This window comes from Elephas maximus, chromosome 9 (assembly GCF_024166365.1).
Source record: "Elephas maximus indicus isolate mEleMax1 chromosome 9, mEleMax1 primary haplotype, whole genome shotgun sequence".
Lineage (NCBI taxonomy): Eukaryota > Metazoa > Chordata > Mammalia > Proboscidea > Elephantidae > Elephas > Elephas maximus.
Genome location: NC_064827.1, coordinates 120458055 through 120474879, shown reverse-complemented (window position 1 = coordinate 120474879; position 16825 = coordinate 120458055). Strand labels below are relative to the sequence as shown.

At 42.1% G+C, this 16825-nt stretch overlaps 1 protein-coding gene across 5 annotated transcripts in view; it reads right to left on the bottom strand.

Annotated features, from left to right (window-relative positions):
* Nucleotides 1–16825, bottom strand: part of LOC126082770 (zinc finger protein 699-like) — a 199083-nt gene that overhangs the window by 147334 nt on the left and 34924 nt on the right. The window lies entirely within an intron of this gene.

The window sequence follows — 16825 nt, the reverse complement described above, 5'->3', positions numbered from 1 at the left end:
AAGTGTGCAGAAAAAGGCCTGGGGGGAAGCCCAGGCACACACCCACAGCCATCTCTGAAGTAGAGTGCGGGCTACCAGTGAAACCTGTCATAGAGGTGGACACCCAGACCACCAGGAGAAAGAGAGTGAAGATCCCTGGAGAAGCCTGGGCCAGAATAGAACCATCCCATAACTGGGACACAGGCTCTAAGGACAGCCTTCTCCCTACCCTCTCAGCTGTGAGTCTGAGGGTTTCCAGTATCTTGGCTGCCCTGGAAAGATGGGGAGCTGCCCCCAGCAACCCAGGGATGGCCACAGCTATGTGGAGAGGTGATGCCAAAGGCCAAGGCAAGGGCAATGGCCATGAGGTGTCTGGAAATGATCCAGGAAAGAGAGGCCGAATCAGCCGCTCCCCCACCATGGCCAGAGCCAGGGATTAAAGTCTGTGAAGAGAGGCTGACAGGTGGCAGATGGCTCAAGCTGGCGAAGGCGAGGTGATTGACCAGGGCTTCGGAGTGCCTCTGTGATGGTCTCCTTCTCCTAGGGGGAGGGGAGGAGACCAGTGCCCAGCTCTCATGCCCAGGCTGGAGACTGGATCATCATGCCCTACCAGGAGCCTGGAGAGAGGGCGTGGACAAAGGCTGTGTGGCGAAAGGCTGTGCTGGAGGACAGGAAAGGGTCACAGGGCAGGTAGGGCTTGCTGAAGTTCTGCTCTGCTGCCCTTCTCTCCCCTCAGGGACATAGGGAAGGCTGGGAAACCTGAGGTGTCAGTGACAGGACTGGGGGGCGGCAAGGGCCCATCATAAACTAATCTCTAAAGGCCAGGCTACTAGAGAAGTGCACGACGTCTTTTAGACCCCTTCCCTTGCATCGCTGTCATGCATGTTCACCTTGTGAAGCTCACCGCTCCCCTACCCCCAAGGCCAGGCTTCAGTCCCAGGGCTCTGAGGCAGGCAGGGTGCAGAGGGAGCTCGACCTCCAGGCCCAGCTTCGGTCGGCTCTTTCTCTGAAAACTGATTCATTTTTAACTCCTTCCAGAAAAGTGCAGTCCTAAGGAAAATTCCAGAGCAACAAACAGTTGGTAGTAGCCATGGAAGCCACGTCTTATTACCCAAGACAATGGTATTCACAGAAATGATTCCCAAGTGAATCAAATGGCAAACCCCTTAACTGAAATATGCTGGAACTTAAACACAGTTTTTAAAAAGAATGAGTGACTTCCCATTGTTTGTAAACTTGGAGCAAACAAGGTGACTTCAACAGCACCCAAGGATCCCAACTCCTCATGAACTTCCACAGCTCTCTTGGAGGGGAGGTAGAGGTAGAGGAAACTGTGCAAGCCCCCCCCAGCATCCCATCTGGCAGACCCTCTGCTAATGCTGTGCCCTAGTCTGAGGCCAGTGTCTCAGTGTGGGGGTGAGAGACCCTCTGTCAGGCAGGGGGACAGCAGACAGGCAGGGCTCTAATCTGAAGGGGACAGCCCTCCAGTCTCCATGATCCAGCCTGGGGAGGGGGGCGGCGAGGGCTAAGGAGCTGCGTGGATTCCAGGCTGCTAAACCAAAAAACCAAACCCAGTGCCATCGTGTCGATTCCGACTCATAGCGACCCTATAGGACAGAGTAGTACTGCCCCATAGAGTTTCCAAGGAGTACCTGGCGGATTCGAACTGCCGACCCTTCGGTTAGCAGCCGTAGCACTTAACCACTACACCACCAGGGTTTCCTCCAGGCTGCTAGGGAGGCTAAAACCAATGGAACCAACGGTTAGACTCCATGGGGGACTTCCAGCCAAACTATAAGTATACCTACAGCTGAAGATTCAGAAAGCTGGATGCCAGAGAAGCCAGGTGGTAGAAATAAATACATTTTTTTATTGTTGTTATCATTTTAACTTCAAGCCTATGGGCTCAAACATAGCAATGATTGTGAGGGAACACTTACTAACTCTTTTTATAAGGCCAGCAGTACCCTGATAAACAAAGCCAGGTAAAGATACCACAAGAAAAGAAGACTGCAGACCAATATCCCTAGATGAAAAACTCCTCAACAAAATACTAGAAAACTGAGTCCAATAGCGTATTAAAAGTATTATACACCATGAGGATGTGGGATTTATTCCAGGTATCATTCAAAGTAAGAGAATTAATGATGTAATACACCACACTGATGAAACAGAGAGAAACATATTATCTAAATCAACACAGAAAAGGCATGTGACAAAATCCAGGACCCTTCCATGATGAAAAACACTCAATAAACTACAGAAAGAAGGGAAATTCCTCCATGTGCTAAAACACATTCATGAAAAACCCACAGCTAAGGTCATACTCCACGGAGAAAGACTGACTCATTTCCCATAAAGAACAGGAAGGAAACTCTGGCGGCATAGTGGTTAAGTGCTACGGCTGCTAACCAAGGGGTTGGCGGTTCAAATCCGCCAGGCGCTTCTTGGAAACTCTATGGGGCAGTTCTACTCTGTCCTATAGGGTCACTATGAGTTGGAATTGACTCAATGGTACTAGGTTGGGTAAAGAACAGGACAGACCAGTATGTCCACTTTCACCACTGTTATTCAATATTGTACTTGAAGTTTCAGCCAGAGCATTTCGGTAAGAAATGGAAATAAATGCTATCCAAATAGGAAAGAAAGAAGTAAAACCATCTGTGTTCATAAATGATATGATCCTGTGTAGAAGATTCCAAAGAATCCACAATTACTAGAGCTAATAAATGAATCCAGCAATGTTTTAGGATACAGTTCAACACACAAAAAACACTTGCAGTTCTATAAAGCAGCAATGAACAATTTAAACAGGAACTTAAGAAAGCTCTTCTATTTACAACAGTGTCTAAAAGAAAAAAGCACCTAGGAATAAATTTAACCAGAGAGGTGAAAGACCCATACGTGGAAAACTACAAAACATTATGGAAACAAATTAAAAAGACCTAAATAAATGGAAGACACCTTGGAAGAAAGGCCTGGAGATCTACTTCCAAAAGGTCCCAGCTATTGAAAGCCCTGTAAAGTACAGTTCTTCTGTGAAACACATGGTGTCGCCATGGGTTGGAATCGCCTCAAAGGAAACTGGCTTTTTTAGTTTAAATAAATGGGAAAACATTCTGTGTTCACGGATATCTTAATCATCTAGTGCTGCCATAACAGAAATACCATAAGTGGATGGCTTTACAAAAAGAAATTTATTTTCCCACACTCTACTCCACTGCCCGTTGCCGTTGAGTCAATTCTAACTCATAGCAACCCTACAGGACAGAGTAGAACTGCCCCATAGAGTTTCCAAGGGGCGCCTAGTGGATTTGAACTGCTGACCTTTTGATTAGCAGCCATAGCTCTTAACTACTATGCCACCAGGGTTTCTCACACTCTAGTGGGTTACAAGTCCAAATTCAGGGCGACGGCTCCAGGGGAAAGGCTTTCTCTCTGTGTTGGCTCTGGAGGAAGGTCTTTGTCCTGAATCTTCTCCTTGTTGAGTAACTTCTCAGGGGCAGGGACCCCGGGTCCTTTGGACCCGCTCTGCTCCTGGTGCTGCTTTCTTGGTGGTATGAGTTCCTCAGTTCTCTGCTTGTTTCCCTTTCATCTCTTGAGGGATAAAAGGTGATGTAGGCCACACCCCTGGGAAACTGCCTTTACCTTGGATCAGGGAAGTGACCTGAGTGGGGGTGATATTACAATCCCACCCTAATCCTCACAACATAAAATTACAATCACAAAATGGAGGACAACAATACAATACTGGGAATCATGGCCTAACCAAGTTGATGCACATATTTTTGGGGGGACATAATTCAATCCATAACAACGGATTACAAGACTTAATATTGTTAAGGTGTCAACAGTAACCAAAGTGACTTATTGATTCATTACAATCCCTATCAAAATTCTAACAGCCATTTTTAGAGAAATGGAAAAGCAAATTCGGAAATTCATATGAAATTGCAACAAAACACAAATCAATTCAGCAATCTTAAAAAGAGGAATAAATTAGGACAACTCACACATCCATATTAAATGTACTATAAAGCTATAATGATGCAAATAGTCTGGTTCTGGTACAAGGATACACTTACAGATGAATGGAATAAAGTTGAGAGCTCAGAATAAATCATTTATGATAAAACGATTTTCCACAAAGATGAAAAAGCCATTCAAGGTAAAAAAAAAAAAAAAAAAAAGTCTCCTCAACAAATGGGGCTGGGAACCCTGGGTCTCCAACTGGAAAAGAATGAAGCTGGACCCCTACATCACACCATATATGAATATTAATGCAAAATGGATTAACAACCACATATAAACCAAAACTATAAAACTTTTACAGTAAAAGACATACGGATAGTGCTTCAGGAATTAGTTTTTGACAACAGATACTTAGACGTGACAGCAAAATCATGAGCAACAAAAAAAGATAAAATAGATAAATTGGACTGCATCAAAATTAAAAACTTTTGTGTATCAAAGACTTTACCAAGAAAGTGAAGACACAACCTACAGACTGCAGAAAATATTTAAGAATCATATAACAGGGTTTAATATCTGGGGTATATAATTCCTACAACTCAACAACAAAAAGATAAACTACCCAATAAAAAATGGGCAAAGAACCTGAATAGACATTTCTTCAAAGAAGATACAAAAATGCCAATAAGCACATGAGACGATGTTCAAAATCATTAGTGTTTAGGGAAAAGAAAATCACAAGAAAAATGAGAGACGACTTCACTACCACTGTGGTGGCTATTATTTACGTCAGCAACTTAAAATGGTGCTGCCTCTGTGGAAAACGTTCTGGAGATTACTCAAAAAGTTTGGTGGCATTCGAAGTTCAGCGGTAGGATTCTCACATTCCATCTGGGAGACCTGGCTTTGATTTCCAGCCTACGCACCTCATTATGCCAGTCAGTGGAGGCATGCACATATGACACTGGTTTCAGCAGAGCTTTCAGACAAAGACAGACAAGGAAGAAAGGCCTGCGGATCTACTTCTGAAAATCAGCCAATGAAAATCCTATGAAAGACAGTGGTTTGTTTCATTCCACAGTGCATTGGGTAACCACGAGTCAGGGCAACTGAAAAGCAGCTAACAAAGATAACATACAAACGGGAGCACATTCTATTTGTGTGTTAGATTACATTAAAAAATTAGTGTTCATTATATGTAGAGTGATAATTACACATATTTATATTTTTATTGTGCTTTAGATGAAAGTTTACAGCTCAAGTTAGTTTCTCATATGAAAATTTATACATTGTTATGTGACCCTAGTTGCTATCACTATAACGTAACTGCACATTCCTCATTTCCACCCCAGACTTCCCATGTCCATTCAACCAGCTTCTATGCCTTTCTGCCTTCTCATGTGGCCTCCAGACAGGAGCTGCCCATTTAGTCTCCTGTATCTACCTGAACTAAGAAGCACACTCTCCACGAGTATCATTTTATATCTTATAGTCCATTCTTTGTCTGAAGAGTTGGCTTCCAGAATGGTTTCAGTTCTGGGTTAACAGAGAGTCCAGGGGCCATATCTTCTGGAGTTCCTCCAGTCTCAGTCAGATCATTAAGTCTGGCCTTTTTACCAGAATTTGAGTTCTGCACCCCACTTTTCTCCTGCTCCATCAGGGACTCTATTGTGTTCCCTGTCAGGGCGGTCATTGGTGGTAGTCAGGGACCATCTAGTTCTTCTGGTCTCAGGCTGATGGAGTCTCTTCTGTGGCCCTTTCTGTCTCTTGGACTAATATTTTCCTTGTGTCTTTGGTGTTCTTCTTTTGTCTCTTCTCAAGGTGGGTTAGAACCAATCGATGCATCTTAGATGGCTGCTCATCTGCCTTTAAAGCCCCAGAGGCCACTCACCAAAGTGGGATAGAGGACATTTTCTTAATACGTTTTGCCATGCCAACTGACCCAGACGTCCCCTGAAACCGTGGTCCCCAGACCCCTTTCCCTGCTACACTGTCCCTCAAAGTGTTTGGTTGTCTTCGGGAAACGTTTAGCTTTTGTTTTAATCCAGGAGTGCTGACTTCTCCTGTATTCTGTGTTGTCCTTCCCTTCACCTAAGATAAATCTTCTCTGCTAACTACTTAGTGAATTCCCTTCTCCCTCCCTCCCGGCCCTCGGAACCATCAAAGAATATTTCCTTCTGTGTTTAAACCTTTACTTTGGTTCTTATAATCACGGTCTCATACAATATTTGTCCTTTTCCCATCTACTAATTTCACTTAGCATAATGCCTTCCAGATTCATCCATGTTATGAGATGTTTCACGGATTCATTGTTGTTCTTTATCTTTGCATAGTGTTCCATCATGTGAATATACCATAATTTTGTTTACCCATTCATCTGTTGATAATTTTGTTTACCCATTCATCTGTTGATAGGTTGCTCCCATCTTTTTACTATTGTGAACAGTGTTACGATAAACATGGGTGTGCATATGTCTATTCATGTGACGGCTCTTATTTTTCAAGGATATATTTCAAGGAGTGAGATTACTGGATTGTATGGTACTTCTATTTCTAGCTTTTTAAGGAAGTGCTAAATCAATTTCCAAAGTGATTGTACCATTTTACATTCTCACCAGCAGTGTGTGAGTGTTCTAGTCTCTCCACAACCGCTCCAACAATTTATTTTGTGTTTCTTGGATTAATGCCAGCCTTGCTGGTGTGAGATGGTGTATCATTGTAGTTTTAATTTTCATTTCTCTAATCGCTAATGATCGTGAGCATTTCCTTATGTATCTGGTAGTCACCTGAACGTCTTCATTGGTGAAGTGCCTGTTCATATTCTCTGCCCATTTTTTAACTGGATTATTTCTCTTTTTGTGGGTGAAGTTTTGTAGTATAGTGCAGATTTTAGATACTAGACCCTGATCGGATATGTCGTAGCCAAAAATTTTTTCCCAGTCTGTAGGTTGTCTTTTTACTCTTTTGGTGAAGTCTTTGCATGAACATAAGTGTTTGATTCTTAGGAGCTCCCAGTTATCTAGACTCTCTTCTGGTGTTTGTGCATTGTTAGTAATGTTTTGTATTCTGCTTATGCCCTGTATTAGTCTTCTTAGAGTGGTCCCTATTTTTTCTTCCATGATCTTTACTCTTTTAGATTTTTTATTTAGGTCTTTGATCTATTTTGAGTTAGTTTTTGTGCATGGTGTGAGGCATTGGTCTTGTTTCACTTTTTTGCAGATGGATATCCAGTTACGCCAGCATCATTTGTTAAAGAGACCATCTTTTTCCCAGTTAACAGACTTTGGGCCTTTGTCAAATATCAGCTGCTCATAGGTGGTTGAATTTATGTCTAGATTTTCAATTCTGTTCCTTTGCATCTGTTATCTGGTATCTTTTGTTGTACTGGTACCAGGCTATTTTGACTACCGTGGTGGTATAATCAGTTCTAAAATCAGGTAGTGTGGGGGCTCCCACTTTGGCCTTCTTCTTTGGTAATGCTTTATTTATCCCAGGAGTCTTCCCTTTCCATTTGAACTTGGTGATTTGTTTCTTCATCTCATTAAAAGATGTCACTGGAATTTGGATCAGGATTGCATTGTATCTATAGACCGCTTTGGTTAGAACTGACATTATCACAATGTTGAGTCTTCCTATTCATGAGCAAGGTATGTCTGCCCACTTACATGTCTCCTTTGGTTTCTTGCAGTAACATCTTGTTTTCTTTGTATAGGTCTTTAACACCTCTGGTTAGATTTTTTCCTAATTATTGGAAACCCTGGTGGCATAGTGGTTAAGTGCTACGGCTGCTAACCAAAGGGTCAGCAATTCGAAACCGCCAGGTGCTCCTTGTAAACTCTATGGGGCAGTTCTACTCTGTCCTACAGGGTCACTATGAGTCGGAATCGACTCGACGGCACTGGGCTTGGTTTTTTGGTTTATCTTCCTGGGGGCTATTGTAAATGGTACTCATTTTACGATTTCCTTTTTGAAGTTCTCTTTGTTCGTGTAGAAGAATTCAACTGATTTTTGTAAGTTTATCTTATATCTTGATACTTTCTTGAACTCTTTTATTAGTTCCAATAGTTTTCTTGTGGATTTCCTGCAAATAAAGATATTTTTTCCTTACTAATTTGGATGCCTTTATTTCTTTTTCTAGCCTAACTACTCTGGCTAGGACGTCCAGCACAATGTAGAATAAAAGTGATAAAGGGCGTCCTTGTCTGTTTCCCACTCTCAAGGAGAATGCTTTCAGGCTGTCTTCATTTAGGATGATGTTGGCTCTTGGCTTTGTATAAATGCCCTCTTTCATGCTGAGAAATTTCCCTTCTATTTCTATTTTGCTGAGAGTTTTTATCACCAATAGGTGTTGAACTTTGTCAAATGCCTTTTCTAAATCAATTGATAAGATCATGTGCTTTTTGTCTTTTATATGGATTACATTAATTGTCTTTCTAATGTTGAACCATGTCTGCATATCTGGTATGAATCCCACTTGGTCATGGTGAAACACTTTTTTGGTATGTTTTTGAATTCTATTAGCTAGCATTTTGTTGAGGATTTTTACATCTATGTTCATGAGGGATACTGTTATTTAATTTTTTCTTTTTTTTTTTGGTGTCTTTACCTGGTTTTGGTATCAGGGTTATGCTGGCTTCACAGAATAAGTTTGGGAGTATTGCATCCTTTTCTATGCTCCGAAATACCTTTACTAATAGTGGTGTTAACTATTCTCTGAAAGTTTGGTAGAATTCTCCATTGAAGCCAAAAGGGCCATGGCTTTTTTTGTCAGGAGTTTTTAAATTACCTTTTCAATCTTTTCTTTATAGGTTTATTTAGTTTTCTTCCTCTTTTTGTTTTAGTTTAGGTAGATAGCGTGTTTCTACAAATTCATCCATTTCCTCTAGGTTTTCAAATTGTTGGAGTACAATTTTTCGTAATAGTCTGTTATGATTCTTTTAATTTCAGTTGGGTCCGTTGTGATATCACCCATTTCATTTCTTATTTGGGTTATTTGCTGCCTTTCCTGTTTTTCTTTTGTCACTTTGGCCAGTGGTTTATTGATTTTGTTGATATTTTAAATACAAGCATTTGGGTTTGTTAACTCTTTCAACTGTTTTTCTATTCTCTATTTCATTTACTTCTGCTCTAATTTTTATTATTTCCTTTCTTCTGGCTCCCGACAGCTTCTTTACTGCTCTTTTTCTACTTGTATGAGTTGCAGGGTTAATATTGTGATTTTGGACTTTTCTTCTTTGTGGACATGTTCATTTTTTGCTATAAATTGATCTCTAAGCACTGCTTTGCTGTGTTCCAAAGGTTCCAGTAGGAAATGTTTCATTCTCACTTAATACTGTGAATTTCTTTATTCCTTTCTTAATTTCTTCTACAATCCAGTAGTTTTTGAGCAAGGTGTTGTTCAGTTTCCATGTATTTGATTTTTTTTCCCCTTCATTTTCTGTTATTGATTTCCATTTTTATGACTTTATGGTCAGAAAAGATGCTTTGTAATATTTCGATGTTTTGAATTCTGTTAAGGCTTGCTTTGTGGCCTAATATGTGGTCTATTCTGGAGAATGTTCCATGTGTGTTGCAAAACAAAGTATACTTGACTGTGTGGGGTGGACTGTTCTGTATGTGTCTATGAGGTCAAGTTGGTTGATTGTGGCATTTAGATCTTCAGTGTCTTTACTGAGCTTCTTTCTGGAGGTTCACCAAAAGCGGTGTGTTGAAGTCTCCTACTATTATTGTGGAGGTATTTCTCTTTTCAATGCTGTTAGAATTTGTATTTTGGAGCCCTGTGGTTGGGTGCGTAAATACTTATTATGCTTACATCCTCCTGGTGTACTGTTGTACAGTGTCCTTCCTTATTCTTTGTGGTTGATTCGCTTTAAAGTCTATTTTATCAGATTAATATTGCCACTCTTGCTCTTTTTTGAGTCCTGTTTGCTTCGTGCATTTTTTCCCGTCTTTTGAGTTTTAGTTCATTTGTGCCTTCACGTCTAAGGTGTGTCTTTTGTAGCCAGCATATAGACAGATTATGTTTTTTTATCCATTCTGCCACTCTCTGTTTCTTTATTAGTGCATTTAGTCCATTCACATTCAGCGTAATTATTGATAGGTATGAGTTTAGTGCTCTCATTTTGATATATTTTGTGTGTGTGTGTCTGTTGTTCACCATTTCTTTGTTCCAGTTAATTTTCTGTGCTGAGTCATTTTTATGTATTTCCTATTCATCTTTTTTCCTTGTTGTTGATATTGTATTTGGTCTTTATGTTTTTCTTGTTTCCTATTTTGCTATGTAGGATTGTTAGTTTCCTTTGTGCTTACCTTAATATTTACCCGTATTTTTCTAAGTTTAAGCCAATCCTTTATTACTTTCTATCATCTTGACTTCCTCTGCTAGGAAAGATGACTACACTTTGTAGTCACTCTGTTTTGTTTTAATATTGTCATCTTCTACATATTGATATCTCTGTTTACCCATTTTCAGTGTTTTTTATTTATTTTTGTGATTTTCCTATCTGGGTTGATATCTCATTGCTCTGTCCCATGTTCCAGTTCTGAGTTGTTATGTTACTGATTTTCTAACTGGAGGACTGCCTTTAGTATTTCCTGTAATTTTGGTTTAGTTTTTACAAATGCCATACATTTCCTTTCATCTGGAAAGGCCCTGATTTGGCCAATATATTTGATACACAGTTTTGCTGGATATATAATTCTTGGCTGGCAATTTTTTTTTTCCTTCAAGGCTTTATATTTGTCATTCCACTGCCTTCTTGCCTGCATGGCTTCTGCTGAATTATCAGAGCTTAGTCTTATTGACTCCTTTGTAGGTGACTTTTTGTTTATCCCTAGCCTCCTGTGATAGTTAAGATTGTGCATCAAATTGGCTAAGCCATGATCCTCAGCATTTATATGTAATCACTCCCATGACTGAATCTGCTATAAGCAGCCAGTTAGTTGGAATGGATTTTTGGGGGGGGTGTGGCCTGCATATAAATATAAGCAGACATTCTGGCTTTTTTGCTCACTCTGGATCCTGTGCTGCCTCCTGTCCGTCTGATCTCTGGATCGTGGGACTTGAGCTATAAGATTATGTGCATATCCTGGAATTCGTTAACCTTCACAGCCTGAGAGCCAGAGCCCTGCCCTCTGACCTGCCAATCTTGTGTCCGCCAGCCCCTACAGCTTCATGAATTGACAGGAGCTTCTATCTTCACACATGGACTTGGGACGTTTCAGCTTCTACAATCCTGGGAGCCAATTCCTTGATATAAATCTCTCCATACATATATTTATACACTTTACTGATTTTGCTTTTCTATAGAAAAGAACCCAACCTAAGACATTTGGTACTAAGAGTGGTTCTAGAGAAACAAAATTTTAAGGATCAGTTTTCTAAATTGGCTTTCAAATCTCGTTAGTCTTAAAGATGTTGATGACTCTGCTTCCCGCAGTAAAGAGGGCACTGCTAATCCATGGTGTGAGGTGGCGATACAATTATGCAAAATATCACCAAGAGTAGCTCAGGCATTGGTCAAAGTCAAGGCTCAGAGTAAACACATGTGTAATATGTTTCTACAGTCTTGTCACAATGGAACGTATACGGAAGCTGGTTGGTTGGTCCTACTTTTGCTAAACAAACTGGTGACAGAAAGAGATGTGCTCAGGGCTTCAAAGTCAAAGCTCAAGTGTTGGATAAATGACCTTAAGGCTTCCACTTGTGCTCTGAAAGAAAGCCCTATTTCTTGAAGTAACAGAGCTGAAATTACTGAAAACCAAACCCAGAGCTTTATTGCAAGAGTGGCTGAATTACAACACCAGCTCAGTTGCCAACCTAGAGAGGTGTCTGAAGTTAAAGTAAGGACACTAACTGGGAAGAAATGGTATCCTGAAACTTGGGATGGGGACATATATGCAGATAATCAGGAAGCTAGAGATGCTGAGCCCCTAAATTCCTATGTATCACTCCTGCCAGGAGAACCACTCCCATCTGAAGAGATTACTTCCTGTTTGCCTGCTAACCCACCCTGATGAAAAAATCCATTAGCCCCTCTACTCCCAACCAAAGCAATTAGCCCCAGCCCACCTGCCTCTAAAGAGCCCTTGCCTGAGTCATTGCCTGGAGCATCACCTGAGACAGACACTTCACAATACAATGCTGAATGTTCTCAAAACAATTCCACACAACCGATTCTAGCTTCTAGAACTATAGCTACACTTAAGTCCCACTGAGCCCTAAAGGTGAAGTACAAAGTGTGACCCTGGAGGAGGTATGCTACACTTGAAAAGAACTTCCTGAATTTTCTAAAATGTACAAACAGAAACGTGGTGAATGCCTATTAAGGGTATAAGGTAATGGTAAAGATGGATCAGTCTGAGTTTATTGATATGGGTCCACTAAGCACCAGATTCGTCATTCAGTGTTTCAGCTCAAGAAGTTAGGAAAGGACCTAATAGTTTATTTGGTTGGGTTGCTGAAGCATGGATTATGCGGAGGCCTACACTAAATCAAGTTGAAGTACCAGATCTGCCTTGATATACTGTAGAAGGTATCCAAACGTGTAGGGAAACTGGCATGCTAGATAGGATCTATCAGGTTAGACCCACACATGGAGTGCCACAGGACACACCTTTTACTACAACTCTGAGGAATAAATTTGTGAAGGGAGCTCCAGCATCCCTGAAGACTACTGTGATTGCTATTTTATGTAAATCAGATGTGACAGGAAGAACTGCCCTAACTTTTAAATAAGACACCTAACTACCATGGGGCTGATTAGACCTCATGGTAGTAGGGGTCAAGCAGCTGCACTCAATCAACAAAGACAAGCTGGGCAAGGTTACAGTAAGGGACAGTGGAGTCTAAGCAGTAATCAGAATAGTATGACTCGTAAGGACTTATGGCATTGGCTACTCAGTCATGGTGTCTGTCATGGACTGAATTGTGTCCCCCAAAAATGTGTGTATCAATTGGGCTGGACCATGATTCCTGGTATTGTGTGATTTTCCTATATTTTGTAAATCCTGCCTCTATGATGTTAATGAGGGAGGACAGGCAGCAGTTGTGTTAGTGAGGCAGGACCCGATCTACAACATTGGGTTGTGTCTTGAGGCAATCTCTTGAGATATAAAAGAAAGAAGCAAGTAGAGAGGAGGACCCCACACCACCAAGAAAGCAGTGCCAAGAGAAGAGCGCACATATTTGACCTGGGGTCCCTGTGCTGAGAAGCTCCTAGTCTGGGGAAGGTTGATGAGAAGGCTGACAGAGAGAGGAGGCCTTTCCCTGAAGCTGACACCCTGAATTTGGACTTTACTGTAAGAAAATAAACTTCTCTTTGTTGAAGCCATTCACTTGCGGTATTTCTGTTATAGCAGCACTAGATAACTAAGACAGTGTCCCTTGGAGTGAAATAGATAGGAAATCTACTAAATGTTAACAGAATCTGTACAAACAGGTGAACAGCAGTCTAACTCAAATAGCCAGAATAGTGAGTCACAGTCCCTCAGTCAATTCCCAGATTTGAGTTTAACAACCCACAACCCCTTGAATGAAGGGGAGGCTGGGTCCCCTTGAGGAAGGATTCAAATACACTGCCAAAAATTTTTACCCTTAATCTTCCTCCCAGCCTTCCTCAAAGGGATCTATGGCCTTTTATGAGAGTGACCAATCATTACTGAAAAGGAAATAATCACACTTTTTAGGGATTACTGGATACTGGCTCTGGACTGACACTAATTCCTGGAGACCAAAACATCACTGTGGCCCACCAGACAGAGTAGGGGCATATGGAGGCAAGATTATTAATGGAGTCTTGGCTCATGTCCATCTCACAATAGGTCCAGTGGGCCCCCAAACTCATCCTGTAGCGATTTCCCCAGTTCCAGAATGCATAATTGGAATAGATATACTCAGCAACTGGCAGAACCTCCACACTGGATCCCTGACAAATAGAGTAAGGGCTATTTTGCTAGAAAAGCCAAGTAGAAGCCATTAGAACTGCCCCTACCTAGGAAAATAGTAAAGCAAAACCAATACCACATTGCTAGAGGAATTGCAGAGAGTACTGCCACCATCAAGAGCCCGAAGGATGTAGAGGTGACAATTCTCACTACATCTCCATTCAACTTGCCAGTTTGGCCTGTGCAAAAAACAGATGGATCTTAGAGAATGACAATAATTATCGAAAACTTAACCAGGTGGTGAATCCAATTGCAGCTGCTGTTCCAGATGTCGTTTCATTGCTTCAAATTAATACATGTCCTGGTACCTGGCATGAAGCTATCAATCTGGCTAATGCCTTTTTCTCCATACCTGTCTCAAAGGATAACCAGAAGCAGTTTACCTTCAGCTGGCAAGGACAGCATTACACCATTACTTGCCTACCTCAGGGCTATATCAGCTCTCCAACCCTATGTCATAATTTAGTCCGCAGGGACCATGATCAACTTTCCCTTCCACAAGACATCACACGGGTCCATTACATTGATGACATTATGCTGATTGGACCTAGTAAGGAGAAGTATCAATGACTCTAGACTTATTGGTAAAACGTTTGTGTGCTAGAGGGTGGGAAATTAATCCCACAAACGTTCAGGCAGCTTCCACCTAGAGGTCCAGTGGTGTGGGACATGTCGAGAAATTCCTTCTAAAGTGAAAGATACAGTATTGCATTTGGCTGCTCCCACAACTAAAAAGAGACACAGTGTCTGGTAGGCCTCTTTAGATTTGGGGCAACATATTCCTCATTTGGGTGTGCTAGTCTGGCCTATTTATCAAGTGACTCAAAAAGCTGCTAGTTTCGAGTGTGGCCCAGAACAAGACAAGACTCTGCAACATGTTCAGGCTGCTGTGCAAGCCGCTCTGCCACTTGGGCCATAAGATCCAGTTGATCCCATGGTGCTTGAAGTATCAGTGGCAGGTAGAGATGCTGTTTGAGCCTTTGGCAGGCCCCATTGGCGAATCGCAGCACAGACCCTTAGGATTGTGGAGCAAAGCTCTGCCACGCTCTGCACATAACTACTCTCCTACTGAGAAACAGCTTTTGGCTTGTTACTGGGCCTTAGTAGAGACTGAATGCTTAACCATTATACCAAGCCACCATGTGGCCTGAACTGCCCATCATGAACTGGGTGTTGTCTGACTCAAAGAGTTATAAAATTGGACCTGCACAGCAGCACTCCATTTTTAAACGGAAGTGGTACATACGAGATCTGGCCCAAGCAGGACCTGAAAGCACAAGTTGCGTGAGGAAGTGGCTTAAGTGCCCATGGTCTCCTACTTTTGTCACATTACCTTTCATCTTCCCATCGGTACCTATGGCCTCATGGGGAGTTCCTTATGATCAGTTGACTGAAGAAGAGAAAACCTGTGCCTGGTTTAGAGATGGTTCTGTGCAATATGCAGGCACCACTCGAAAGTGGCCAGCGGCAACACTGCAGCCCCTTTCTGGGACCTCCCTGAAAGGACAGTGTGAAGGGAAATCCTCTCAATGGGCAGAGCTTCGAGCAGTGCACCTGGCTGTTCATTTTGTTGGGAAGGAGAAACAGCCTGATGTGTGCTTGTATACTGATTCACAGGCTGCGGCCAACGGTTTGGCTGGATGGTCACAGACATGGAAGGAACATGATTGGAAAATTGGAGACAAGGAGGTATGGGGAAGAGGTATGTGGATAGGCCTCTCTGAATGGGCCAAAGAAGTGAAGATATTTTAGTCTCATGTGAATGCTCACCAAAGGGTGGCCTCAGCAGAAGATGATTTTAACGATCAAGTGCATAGGACACGTTAGGTAGAAAACCAGTCGTCCTCTTTCACCAGCTACTTGTCGTTGCTCAATAGGCTCATGAACAAAGTGACTATGGTGGCAGGGATGGAGGTTATGCATGGGCTCAGCAACATGGACTTCCACTTACCAAGGCTGACTTGGCTACAGCCACTGCTGAGTGCCCAATCTGCCAACAGGAGAAACCAGTGCTGAATCCCTAATATTGCACCATCCCTCAAAGTGATCAGCCAGGAACCTGGTAACAAGTTGATTACATTGGACCAGTTCAATCATGGAAAGGGCAGCATTTTGTTCTTGCTGGATTAGTCACTTACTATGGATATGGATTTGCCTTCCCAGCATGCAATGCTTCTGCCAAAACTACTGACAAAATCCCTTATCCACCGTCATCATATCCCACACAGCACTGCCTCAGATCAAGGGACTCACTTCATAGCAAATGAAGTGTGGAAGTGGGCCCATACACAGGGAATTCACTGCTCTTACCATGTTCCTCATAATCCTGAAGCAGCTGGCTTGATAGAATAATGGAATGGCCATCTAAAAACAATTATGGTGCCTGCTAGGTGGCAAAACCTTGCAGGGTAGGTGCAGTGTTCTCCAGGAGGCTGAATATGCTCTAAACCAGCATCCAATATATGGTGCTGTTTCTCCCATAGCCAGGATTCACGGGTCTAGGAATCAAGGGGTGGAAATGGGAGTGGCACCACTAACTTTTAGCCCTAGTGACCCACTCAAGATTTTTGCTTCCTGTCCCCACAACTGTATGCTATGCAGGGATAGATGTCTTAGTTCCAAAGGGAGGAATGCTTCCACCTGGAGACACATTACTGATTCCATTGAACTGGAAGCTAAGAATGCACCTGGCCACTTGGGCTCCTTATGTCTCTGGATCAACAGGCAAGGAAGGGAGTTACCATACTGGCTGGTGTGATTTATCCTGATTACCAGGAGGAAACAGGATTGATATTACATAATGGAGGTAAAGAAGAGTATGTCTGCAATGCAGGAGATCGCTGAGGGCGTCTCTTAGTACTACCAAGCCCTGTGATTAACATCAATGGAAAACTATAGCAACCCAATTCTGACATCACTATTAATGACC